This window comes from Molossus molossus, unplaced genomic scaffold (assembly GCF_014108415.1).
Source record: "Molossus molossus isolate mMolMol1 unplaced genomic scaffold, mMolMol1.p scaffold_m16_p_7, whole genome shotgun sequence".
NCBI classification, from domain to species: Eukaryota; Metazoa; Chordata; class Mammalia; order Chiroptera; family Molossidae; genus Molossus; species Molossus molossus.
Window position 1 is genome coordinate 87,062,965 of NW_023425401.1, and position 13,667 is coordinate 87,076,631.

The following is a 13,667-nucleotide window of genomic DNA, read 5'->3' on the forward strand; positions in this document are numbered from 1 at the left end:
GAGAAGCTGGAACAGAGAACCCTGGAGTGCAGATCATCTAAACCACTCCCAGAGCCCTCTGGGGCGGTGGTTGTCGATGCCCAGTCTGCCCTCTCCCTCGGCCACTTGCTGTGGTTGTGTGTGTAATGATGTTCTAAGAAATTGTAAAAGAACAATTTTAAATTCTACTTAAGTGTCTGTTATATGATATTCTTTTTATTCTAATACAGTTGTTAGTATAAACTTTAAAATAACTGACTTTTACAAATCAGTGGCTCTTACTCATAAAACAAGGGAAACAAAATGAGCTAAGAGAGACTTCAAAGAGAACAAGGTTTAGGAAAAGGAAGTAACATTTCTAGATTTCAGGAATTTGTATGTGGGTTTTACAATCCCTGAGACACAGGAACATTGTATCTCTCTCTTCTCATCCTGAGAAGCTGGGCAGATACTAGGCAAGATGGGAAATCCCTGAAAGAAAGCCAGGCGGGAAGAGAGATGATTCTGGAATAGAAAACACACCTAAATGTTGCTAAATTCAGTGTTTAGTCCTCATTTTACTAGAGCTAGCCAGAATTGGATACAGTTGATCACTCCTTTCTGCTGCAAATAGTTTCCTTTGTTTCTGTGGCTTTGATTAACCCCAGGGCTCCTCCCTTGAATGTCTGTATTTTTCATCTCCACATCCTGGTTAGGTAAACTCATCTGGCCTCTTGGCTTTAACTATCACTAATTTATTTCTCCAGGTCAGGCTTCCTCTCTAAACTTGGACTCACATTCATCTACTTAAGGGTGCACTTAACCCTTTCCTCTTGGACTTGCACAGGTGTGTCAAGCTTTACATGATCCGAGCTGAGCTCCTATTCCTCCTCTCTAAGCTGCTCCTCTGGAACCTTTTTCATCTTAGTTAATGGCAACGCCATCATTCAGAGCGCTTAGGGTCCCTCCTGGCCTCCCGTCTGGTGAACACAACATCAAACGCAAGCAAAGAGTGTAAACTGTACCGTCAAACAGAGAAAAATCCCTGCAGGTTAGGTGGCGATATGTTGTATTCATTGCTGCTTCCTGAGTAGCCAGAGAGTACGGCTGGCTTATGACACTGATCAGAAAATACTTGTTCAATAAGTGAAGGAATGATTTTGACACTAAGTAGAATGAATCCATATTTTAAAATATTTTTTTCTTTAAAATCAAGAGTAAGAAAAATAAAAAAGCAAAGTTAACAATTAGGAATAAAAGAAATTGGTTTTTGTATGATTGCGAAGTTTTTATTTTAGATCACTCTATACATAGATATGCTTCCTAAGCTTGGCAACATGTTAGAATCACCTGCAGAGCTTCCGATACGGTGATAGCCACGAATGTGAGTATCTGGGGAGGGCCTCAGGCATCAGCGTTTTCTACAGCTTTTCAGGTCATTCCAATGAGAACCAAGCGTGAGAACAACTGCTCTTTAAAATTATACCTAGCATTAGTGCTTACACACTAATGATTTGTCCTAAATGTTTTATAGTATAATCTCTGTTTCCTCCCTAACAAGCTAGTGTAACATTCCTCATAAAGTTTCCAGCCACTCAGCTTGCTAGTGCTGTGCACAGAAAGTAAAGAATGCAAGCAAATCAACCTAAAAACATTAGAACAAATGAGAGTTCTGAAAAGGCAGCTGAATCAAAATAAATATGCAAAGAGCGTTAGCTTTTAATGTGCCGGAAATAACCATTTGAAATATACTGGAGGAAAAAAACAATTCTATTGACAAAGAAATAAAAATTATAAAATACTAAGGAATAAATAAATATTCAAGAAAAAATTATGATACTTTATATAAATTCAAAGAAATGTTTTTTTGTTTTGTTTTTTCTCTTCATTGATTTTAGAAAGAGAGGAAGGGAGAGGGAGAGATAGAAACATCAATGAGAGAGAACATTGGCTGGCCACCTCCTACACCCCCACCTGCCCCACTGGGGATTTGGCCCACAACCTGGGCATGTGCCTAGATTGGGAATGAATGGGCAAACTCTTGGTGCATGGGTCGATGCTCAACCATTGAGCCACACCGGCCAAGTGAAAAGAAAAGTTTTTAATAAACTGAGACAATACCGTATTCCTGGGTGGGGAGATTAATATTTAGACATGTCAGTTCTTCCTGAAGAAAGCTAGTATTCATTCGTGTATTCCCAGTCACAATTCCATAGCTGGAAAAGATAATGTGTGAGAAAAATATTTTTAAAAGAAAAATTATGAGGGAGGACTTGCCCTCTTAAATACCACATAATTCCATGAAGCTGTAATAATAAAAATAGTATCAGACTGACCAACCTCAGAGGAGGTGGGCAGAGGGGGGAAGGATGAGTTAAACCACAGATCTTATATGCATATATGCATAACCAATGGACATAGACAACAATGCTGGGGGGGGGGGGGATCGAGAGGAGGGTGCCTGCAGGGGGGATAAAAGAGAAACATCTGTAACAAAAATAAATTAATTAATAAAAAAATTTTTTAAGTGAAGGGATTGATGGATATATGAATGTGTGAGCACGCCCCTCGCTGCATTTTTCAGTTGTGGGATTTAATAATCTGAACACAGAACTCAAATCATCTCGCATTTGAATTGTATACCAATTCCCCCTCTTAGAGATTCACTTTTACAGGTTAAACGTTCTGAAAAATAAATCGTTTAATCTTGTTAAAGGTTACAGAAACAAATTTATTCAAATAGGAAAGGGAACTAACGTCTTCCTATTCCCTAAATCTTGTTTTAGGAAGTACTGGAGTAGTCTCCAAGCTGACATATCACTCATGAAGAGTCATATGTGATATACAGCAGTTATCAGCAATGGTCATGTTTATTTTCTTCATAGAATTTCCTCCAATTTATTTTGTTATTTGCATTCACTCCACTAATTTACATGTAAATGCCTCCAGGATAGGGACCTGGGAGGTCCTTGGTGCCTAGAGCAATACCTGGCATGGCACATGCTCAATCAATGTGGTGCTTGTCAAATATGGTATTGGTAAGAATCCCATATTCATCTGCTTCTGGGGGTCCTACCATTCTTGACTCTGTAAGATGCTCTAGAGCCAGTGATTGGGTTCACTATCGTATCCCACCCAGAGCCCCCTTGAAAGTGTTCACTTGCATGGAGACTGGATGGTCCGGAGCAGCAGGATTGGATAATTAATTACCCGAACATACCGAGCTGCATAAAAACATCTTAACAGAACCTCAAAACTCAACTTGCTTTTAATACTTTTGATATTACAGCACACATGAAGGAAATGTGAAAATTTGCCTTATTTGTATGGTAATTACATAATAGATCCAAATCAAGCCATAGCTAAGCCAAATATTTAATAGGAATACCATTCTGGAAAATCCAGAGTATTTTGTCCTACTACTGACATCATTTACTAGAGGCAAATCTAAGTCCAGCAAAAACAGAAACTAGAAAAAAAATCACATTTTTCTAGTTTTCTGAAAGAATGACTAAGCTTACTTTTTATATTGAAATTGCTTTAACATACACAAATTGTGGGTCAAATTTGAAATGTAAAAAATAATGATCTGAATGTAAGAGGGACAGAGCAAGATCTTTTAATGGTAGGAAAATTGGATCCACATTTAAAAATTTTAATTTCAGTGTGGTAAGTTTTCTTTATCAAATTCATATAATTTTTATATAACAGTTCATGTTAAAATGCTCTTTTTCAAAATTAAATATTTATGGAATGTCATGCATGAGCAACTTCAGAAAATTGAAATATAACAGGTATACATAAAAAGATCAATTATTTTCAGAAAAAAATAATACTGAATTTTAAATAACTCAAAATTTTTCTTTGGTTGCTAATATATTGTTCTATCATGCAGTCTTGATTATAGTTATGTTTGATTTATATAAAATAAGTTGTTAAAAATAGTTAAAGTCTCCTTGCCTTAGCACTATTAATTTGGGATATGTAACAGGTGAGAATTATAAAAGACTAGATGAAAAAGGCTCTCAAAGTACCTTGATGATCCATTAATGTAAAACTATTTTCTCTTTTTAAAACTCGTGTGTGTGTGTGTGTGTGTGTGTGTTCTCCTCCACAGCCTTTTCATGTCTTACCTGTCTTACCAAATTCTGGCCTCTTTTCTACTTGTCTGTTCAGTACACGATGGCAAGCCTCTTAAGGACTAGAATTCACATCCCACCTGTCTTGGCATGCGCTCCCTGAAGGGGTCTAGCACCACGTTCTGCATGTTCTAACACGTCTGCGTGTATACAATGGTTCACCAAATGGGATGGTTAATCAAGTGTCCATTTTATGACCCAAAAGTATGATACTATCAGTAAGTCCTGTATCTGTATAGTGGTTATTTTTTTCAAAGAACTTTCATACTTATGCTTATTTTATTCTCATAACAATGTGGAATAGAAAGAGCAGCATTATTACACAGGTGGAAACTGAGGCACCGATATGTAAATTATTTGCTGTAATTCACAAAAACATGGACAGATCCTAGACTAAAACACAGATTCTCTGCTTTCTTTTAATCTAAAGTCCTTTCTCTTAGAGGTACTTGAAATATCATTCACAGTAGTAAAAATTGAGAACTTTATTCTAAAAAAAAAAAAAAAACGGAAAAGAAAGATTAACCTTTCCTAAAATTCACTGACTCAAGTTTTTTTCTTTTCTTTGTCCTCACCCGAGGACATTTTTCCATTTTTTGTTCAGGTAGAGTGGGAGGGAGAGAGAGGAACAGAGAGAGAGAGAGAAACATCGATGTGAAAGGAACACATCGAGTGGCTGCCACCCGCACAACCCGCACAACCGACCAGGGCCGGGGACAAACTGCAACCCAGGTACGTGCCCTTAGCGGGAACCGAACCCGGGTCTCTCAGGACCACAGGCTGACGCTCTAACTGCTGAACCAAACCGGCCAGGGCCTGACTCAAGTTTTTACTGAGTTCACCTGTAGTTAAATTAAACAGACCCATTTGAAGCAGTTTAGCAAAATATTTAGCCGGTATTTGATGTGTGCTTTCTGCATGGCGAGCGCTTCATCAGACACCGGTAGTAAGGTGGTCAATGGAACTGCCCATCCAGAACACTCGAGCGTTATGCTCTCCACTGGTTTAGTGTGCTGTCCACGGTATTCCCTTACTAAAAACTGCCCTCTGTCACCGCCTTTGTGCTGTGCAGGGAAACAGCCGGGGTGCGGTCAGCAATGCAGATCTTTCAGGGGCCTGTGACATCAGGGATCTGATGGAATGCAGCACTAATGCATTTGACTCGCAGTTTCAGTTGTTTGATTTTCAGTTTTAAGAGAAACACTGGAAAGCACAGAAAAAGCAAATAATGCTCAAAGTACTGGGAAGCATACTAGAAATAAAGGCTTTCTTTTCCTTACTCACGTTTTCTACTCTGTTTATACACAACTGAAATAAAATGTGCACTTTTTTTCTTTTTGTTAATCCGCACCTGAGGATATTTTTTCCATTGATTTAAAAGGAGAGAGAAACATCGATGTGAGACACACATCAATTGGTTTTCCTCCACACACACCCCATCTGCCCAGCACACTGGGTTGGGGCTATGTGTCCTTGACCAGGAATCGAACCAGCAACACTTTGGTGCAAGGACTGATGCTCTAACCACTGACCAGGGCAAATGTGCAATTTTTATCACAATCTCCAGTGCTAATATAATGAACAAGTGCAGAAAGGGAGGGAGGAGGATAAAAATCTGAAATCTATCAAAGATGAAGCCAAGTGACATGTATGTAGGTATTGCTTACTAAACAACAAATTATAGGACAACATAAAGTAGGATTCTCCAAGGTGTTAGAACAATACCATTTTGCCCAGAAGGCAAAGATAAGGCTTTGATAAAGGATGGGCTGGCCCTGGCCAGTGTTGCTCAGTGGTTAGAGTATCTGCCCTGCACACAAAAGGGTCATGGATTCGATTGCCGGTCAAGGGCACATACCTGGGTTGCAGATTTCATCCTTTACCTGGGGGGAGGGGGGAGGGCGTGCAGGAGGCAACCGATTGATGTCTCTCCTTCCCTTCTTTTTTTCCACTCTCTCTAAAAATCAATGGAAAAAAATATCCTCTGGTGAGGATTAACAAATAAAATAATAATAATATTAAATTTAAATTAAAATAAGAATGAGCCAGATCAGAGAGGAATATGATAAACACTTTGTGTGAGGCTAGATGTGATTGTATAGCTAACCACAGCTGGAGCTGTATTTTTAATTCACAAAAGCCTGCATACCCATACATATTTTCAGGAACACAGAGTACCTGTGGCCAAGTGAGGTCTGTAGTAGCAGCAGGTGCCTTAAAACAGGCAGGCCAGGATGCCTCATCGCTCTCTGGAAGTTGAGGTGCAATGCTACCCAAATAGCTTGTTCCCAAAATAAAAATGGGTGGTTCCAGGGGACAGTGCCTCTAATACTGTGCTCCAACCATTTCAACCTAAGACTGGTCGTATCAGTTGCTATAATTATCACCTTAAACTGGACATGCATTTCTTGCTATATATAGATAGAAGTGACATGTGTATTTGAATATCGGTGTCATTATATGTACCTTCCTCAGAACAACAGTCATATTCAACAGTCCTTTACTGCTCAGCCCACCCCTCTGTAAAACTCACCCTCAGCAAAGGGTACTGAACAAACCAGAGACACAGTGTTCAAAAATCAGATATACTTTGTTTCCGTTTTGAGAAAACCAGCAATAAAACCAACTCCCAAAAGAGGCAAATGTGGAAGTGATTATTAGCATTGTGAACAGATATTCTTTTAACTATTTGAATTACTCAAAGCGTTGTGTGTGTATAGATGATTAACTACTTGAGGAATAGACTTTATAAAAATGGTGGGTGCCGTGGTCATTGTATTGCTGTTATTTTCACTATTATGGTTATTATCATTGTTACTATCACTCCCATATTACAGATGAATAAACTGAGACTCAGAAAATTTAAATAACAAATTTAAGGTGACAGAGTTAGTAGGTGGTAAGACAAAGATTGTTCAAAGGTCTGTGTCATCAGTAACACTTTCATTTATTTACCACACAGCCTTTCTCTTTTTGTCTTATTATTTTAAATGTTTTATGATATAAGGATATGTATAATACTATTCTATAAATGGATAAAATAGGCATTAATTGATTGGTATAAGAGCAGAAATGTGGCTGAAATGTGCCAAACCACACTTGAAAACATTGGGTATAGATTTTCCCATAAATGGCATTATACTCTAAACCTTCATATGAATTTTTAATATTGTAAGTTTTTAAAAGTACTGTAAGAAATTAAAGATGTTTACAATGCTGATTGCTTTTATAAGAACTCTTTATTGGAAAAATCTCAAATTAGATGAATAATTATAAACTTCAACCTTGACTTTTTAAAGTCACAGTCAATAGTGGCATAAATACAAAATATTTCTTGAGATTTACTCCAAGAAATACAACCTCTTTTATCACAAGAAAGAATTAGGTTCTCGGATTAAGTTTTTCCAAATTTTGACATAAAATGTAAATTCACTATAATTCATGTGTTTATTCATTAATACCAAGTAAAAAGAATGGGTCGGAGAGATTGGAAGAAAAACAAAAGCCTACAATGCTCCTCTAAGCCTAGAGAGTGGAGAGTTTCAGGAAAAAGGGAGGGATCAATGGCAGCAAATCCAACACAGGGCCCGAAAAATAAGGAAAAAGAAGTGTTGGTCAACCTTAGACACTAGGAGGCCACAGAGACCCTGAGGAAGAATTGTTTTAGTGGAGTGGTGGGGACAGAAGCCAGATGGCCTTGTGAATGCTGACAGTGGCCCGAGTTAATCCAAGTATTATCATGCCAAAACAAATTAAAGGCAGATTATTTTCATTAGAAAATCAGTTAAGACACTGAAGTTATTGTGTGTGTGTGTGTGTGTGTGTGTGTGTATGTTTTAATAGAAAACAAACAGCTCTCCCCAATTTAAATGCTGATTTTCTGCTTGCTTCGCCTCTGCTGCTCACTTTTTTTAGATATACATGATCCATGACTTAGCCTAAAGATTTTGATCAGATTAGAGGTCACTGTCATATCCCTGCCTATATATCACAGTGGCAGCTATTAAATGCAAATCAAAGGAAAGACAGTACATTTGTATGACAATAAGATTGTATTTGATGCGATTTGACATGAGTCTAAAAGATAAAGAATGAGAAATAGTGTGTGTTAAAATTGATGAAGAGTGGATTTTGCTCTGCAGGTGCCCAGACTCACAGATTTCATGTCTCTTGAACAACTGATTTAAAAATGTGGTTTAATTCCACCTAAGTGGTCTTGTGTTGTTTCTTCAGCAGGATCGCTCATTGCTGCTGGGTTGGCAGATTGTTTTCATGAGAGCTCTCTGAACCAATCAGGACACAGATAATCTTATTATACCTTTGTGGGTTTGTGTTTCTTTTGATGAGAGTCTAGAGAAGTCATGGGTAATACTTTACTGTGTGCCAGGAACCACTTATGTTTCGGTTGTACAAGGTCAGATCCTAATTTAACCACCAACTGGGTACTTAATTTTAGATACTCAGAGGAACACATTGGCTCCAAGGCATTTCCTCTGGTTTAGGAAGGCAAGGCCCTGGATGAGAATGGCAAGACGAGCATTCCAAAAGGTGAGATTATGAAATATTTGATCTGTACCTCACCAAATAGCTTATTAAGTAGTTTACTATTAAGAATATTTTAAACAGACGGAAACACATATTATAGTAACTTCTCATTACTTTCTTTCCAACTGACCACCCATGGGTTTGCCTGTCTAGGGCCTTTTTAATTATAGAATAAATCCAGGGTTGTTTTGTTTGTTTATATAATATTACCTCAATTACATAGTTACTAATCACAATAAATAATAGTACCATTACAAAAACAGATCAAGAATAAATATGTTTATAGGAAGTGTCAATATATATATACTATGGAATCCCAGAAGCTAGCCCTGGTTTCTGAAAAAAAAAGGGTAAATGATTTTTGTCAATGATTGAAATAAATCTATATCAAGGCCTTTTCATCACTTATAACAAATGAATGCTTTTTATTCAGATCAAAAATTCCTTTAAATTGTTTTAAATCAGAAGAAGAAAAGGAACTTAATAGAATTGAAAATTTGCTTTTGCAAATTAAATAATAGAATCCTGAGGTTTAAAGTCCTTCGAATTTATCTGATACTGTCACCCATCTGGTTCTTAAATGAACAGATAACTTCTAAGAAAGCTTCTATATCTAAAAATGTGACAGGTAGCTCTCACAGACACCAGAAAGTCAGAGGGAGTGGGCTGTCCCCAACCTCTATCCTTGTCTTCTCATATAAATGAATTTAAATGACAGACTCTAGGTAGTATTTGCATTGTGTTTAGTGAATTCATTAAAACATTAATGCACGCACATTTAGTCAAGAGGCAAGGCAAGCAACTCTATACATCTGGTTTATGAAGCACAGATGGGCTCTCAGCTAATCTGAAGAGTGAGTTGGGTGGGGGTTTCTGCCTTATATACCCTTCTGTCTATAAATTGTTGTGGTTTTTTAAATTCCTCTGCTAGACATCCTGGTACAGATTAACTCTAAGTCTCCCATTTTCTTTGTTATGGCTTTCCCACAGTTTATGGAAAGTACCTGGCAATTAGATCCCAAGTACTGGCTTTCTGTTTACATTCTTCTTTCCCCACCTCCCTGCTGTAACAATTTGAGGAAGATTTTCATGAAGTAGTTTCCAATTCCTCCTCTTCACCTCCTCCTTCCAATATTCCTTCTTCTCCAGCATTCTTCTGTGAGAAGGAAAGGTTTTAACCCTTTGTTCTCAAGATAAGATCCTGCTATAAGCAACTTGCAAAGCTTTTTGGCTTTGTTTAATTTCCCTGCCTCAGTTTCCCTATTTCACTTGGCCCGGAATTTTCCCAGCTTTTCATTGTCCTAAAACAAAATAAAATGATTTCTATGAAACAGCAGTGATATGGACAAGAAAGTTCTAACACTGGTTTTTTGCTGAGCACATTATTGTCATAAAATATAATTTTAGACTTCTGCTGTTTTTATGGGAAGAGTGTTTGATAGGTTTGCTGGTTATTTGCTTAAATCCTTTTAGAAAACTTTTTCTGAAGTTTATGGATATTAGGATTACAAAATGCGACTATTTTTTCATTAATCCCATGAGAGTAGCTGAGTCGTCAGAGTATACTGTAGCAGTTAAACCTGTGTGGCTCTAATGTCAAATGACTGAGTGACAAATCACCTAACCACTCTGTGCTTCACTCAGTTTTCTCATCTGTAAAATGGGGGGAAAGTGTGCTGTAGAAATTAAATAACATAATCTATTTAATGTACTCAGAATAATGCATGTCACAGGTAAGCACTCAATAGATGTTACTTATAATAATCATTAAATTTAATAATACAAATATTTCTTGAGGACCTGCTATGAGCTTGACTGCAAAACTTTGGAAGGGAGAGGAGGGGAGAGATTAATGTTGTTTCTGGGTAAACTCTAGAATGCATTATTTAAAGGCAGCAAACTCCCTGAGGGCATGGTTCCTGTTGTCTTGTGTAGATCACTGTGACTGGAACACAGCAGATATTGAAAACCTGGTTTTGAATGACCACATAGGATGCTCTGAAAATCCTTAGGAAAAAAATATAATCACTGAGAACTGGTGGGTCAACTCTTCTCTTTTGTATTTTTGGTTGAGAGAAGGGGAATGTAGACATTATGCACCTTATTTCTACAAGGCATTTGGCAGTATCTCTTGATGACGGTCTTGTTATTGAAAAAGAGACATTAATACTAGGTGTTGGTGTCTTTGGGAGGATTTGCAGCTGCATAAACATATTTTCTTGAAAGTTGCTAAACAGTAGATCGATATCAACCTGTAGGTCTCTGTCCTGAGCCAATTTCTGTTCAACATTTATTATTACTAATGGAGCAGATAGACATAAAGAAAACATGCAAATATATCTGCAAATAGAACAATAGTTGGAGGGATAGAAAATGCATTAGATCTTAGAAGACTGCAATAAAGGTCAAATCTAAATAAATAAATAAAATGTAATAGAATTAAATAAATAGCCCTGCACAGAATTGCACAGCTATAATGTGGGGAAAATATGACTTGTAGAATTTGGGGCAACAGGGAACTGAATCAAGTGTGTAACATGATAGTCCCCCAATTCATCTGAGCTTGGGCTACATTAACGGATCTATAGTGTCTGGGGAAAAAGAGATGGTCACACCTGCTTCATGTTGTGTTTATTAGACTGCAGCTGCCATTAGAGCCCATGGCCCGAGCCTCTTTTAGAAAGAGATGGATGTTAAAGAAGTGTGTTTACAGGAACGCAATCAAGATTGTGGAGGGAAGTGAACCCACATCAGAGGAAGGACAGATGTCCAATCTTCAGAGGAGAAGGCTCAGTGGAGATCTGACAGCCTTCCTGGGAGATATTTAAGGGGCTCTCGTGTGGCAGAGGAACATTTTCTCAGGGTGGCTCTGAGGAGCACTAGGATCATAGAACAATGATTTGAGGAGATGGACTCAACTTAAATGGTTTTCCTAATTGTTAAAGATGGCCAAGAGCCAAAGAGGAGGGGCAGTGTGGAGATACAGTAAGTTTCTTGTCACTTTGGTGCTCAAACTGAGACTGGAAAATTACTTGTTGGGCATGTTGTAAGTGGAATTTACACATGCGGCTACCTAATGGTCTTCAACTCTGAAGTCTGGTGATTCTAGAGAAAGGAAGGAGAGGAAATGATGAATGTGTCAGATTGCCTGTTCAAGGGTGAGGAATAGAGCTAAAACTGCCAAACAATCTTTAAAATTGTGCTTTCCTATTCCAGAGGAGTTCAGTCACAGAATATCAACTGGAAATGTTTACTGACTACTGGAAACATGTCAGACACAGCTAATGAGGCAGCTACTCTAGGAGGGCAGGATCTGAACGAACGTTCAGCTACCACACTCAACTGTCTCCAGCAGAAAGAAATCAATGGCCTGTGCATGAATTCAAAATAAATATGAAGAAATGCAAAGGCTCATTATTTTTTGAGTGAGTTTTACACAGGAAATGATTTGACTTGAGCACCAGACAGGAACTTCTGCCATGTCAAACAAAATATACCATGCCCAGGAACAAATATTTCTAGAGAGAGTATATATATATATGAATATATGTATGTACATATACAAATACATATACATATACAGTAGTTTTTATTAAGGTCTAGACATATTGTTTTTACTGTTATTATAGCTAATGGATGTAGTAAAAACATCTTTACTCACTCTACAGCTCAATTGCATAAACCAAATTAAGCTATTTTATTGTCAATAATTGGCTTCACTTTCCTCTGGAGCTGCTACTCACTAATTAGTGGAAAATACTTTTGGTTTCATGCAGACAGACATAATAACTTAGATAATGAAGCCACGGCTTGGATGGCTCAGATAAATCTGTCTTTCTGATCGCTGCTTTTCCCCCATCCAAGAAACTCCATCAGGTTTCATCTGCTTGACTATAAATTTGGTCAACTTCCACTCTTCTAAGGGGCAATGTCACTAAGATCTCTTGCTCGCCCAGAAGTGACCTATCTCACCACCCTAAGGCTTAGCCTGTGAACCAGATGCCAGGCCAGTTTCTGGAAGGCTTTGTGATCTCTGGCTCCACAAAGTCAACCTTAGTTCCTTCAAAGTGGCTGGTCATGTCTGATTAAATAAACATCATTCTCATGGACCTAACTTTATCCATGGCATTAAATATTCCTCAAGGATATGAATTTTAATAACAATATAGTTTTCCATTGTTTGGGTATACACTAATGTCTTTTACAAATTCCCTCTTGTTGGACATTTTATATTGTTTCTAATGTGTTATCAGTTTAAATATGGCTGAGATAAACATTTTCCATACAAGTCTTTTTCCATATCTCTGATTATTTTTATAAGATTCCTAAATTAATAATTACAGACAAAGGGTAGGGCTTTTAAAGATCATATTATTGTACTAGATATTGATAAGGCACGTTTATTCATAATTTGCCTCTTCATGGGCCTGCTTGCTCTATTCTTTTCTATTCTACATTTACATCCCCCAAGAAATCCACATACTTAAGAACCTAAAGCTTCTTTCCATTCTATGTGTCCTTTTCAAAATCTAGCATGTGTCTTCCTACATCTTCGTCATAATTAAATTTTACTTGGAAATCAATAGTGGAGACTAAAAATGTCTAATTTTGTAATATGGAGCTAGATATAAGCAAAACTAGTGTGACAGTTTTTATGACTAGCATATTTACTTAGAAATTAAGCCTCAGGTAATGCAGTCCCAAAATTGGTAGTGAACTTGGCAAAAACAAATGTATGACATAGAAAGAAAACACAAGGTTAATCTATTCTTTTGCTAATGTTCACAGTAGTGTATATTTGATCATCCAATTATTCATTCAGCAAATGCTTAGTGAAGTCCTGTCACAGACTAGATATCTTACTTGATGTCTGGAGACCAATATGTTCGTTTTACCTTTTAATATCTTTTCTAAAATGTTAAATTGTCTCAATTTGAGGCAATATAAAAGTAGTATTTGTTTTCTGGACTAAGAATGTGTGTGTATATGCATATGTGCACGTGTGCATGCATGCATGTATGTGCA

General features: G+C 37.4%; 1 protein-coding gene across 1 annotated transcript in view; it reads left to right on the forward strand.

The window, feature by feature from the left end:
- The first annotated feature begins 8,596 nt into the window (after window positions 1-8,596).
- The window catches only part of ASB15 (ankyrin repeat and SOCS box containing 15), a 30,955-nt gene continuing 25,884 nt past the window's right edge, over window positions 8,597-13,667 (forward strand). The window contains exon 1 of the mRNA XM_036247177.1: window positions 8,597-8,645. The gene's annotated coding sequence lies outside the window, so the exon portion shown is untranslated. The remainder of the gene's footprint in view (window positions 8,646-13,667) is intronic.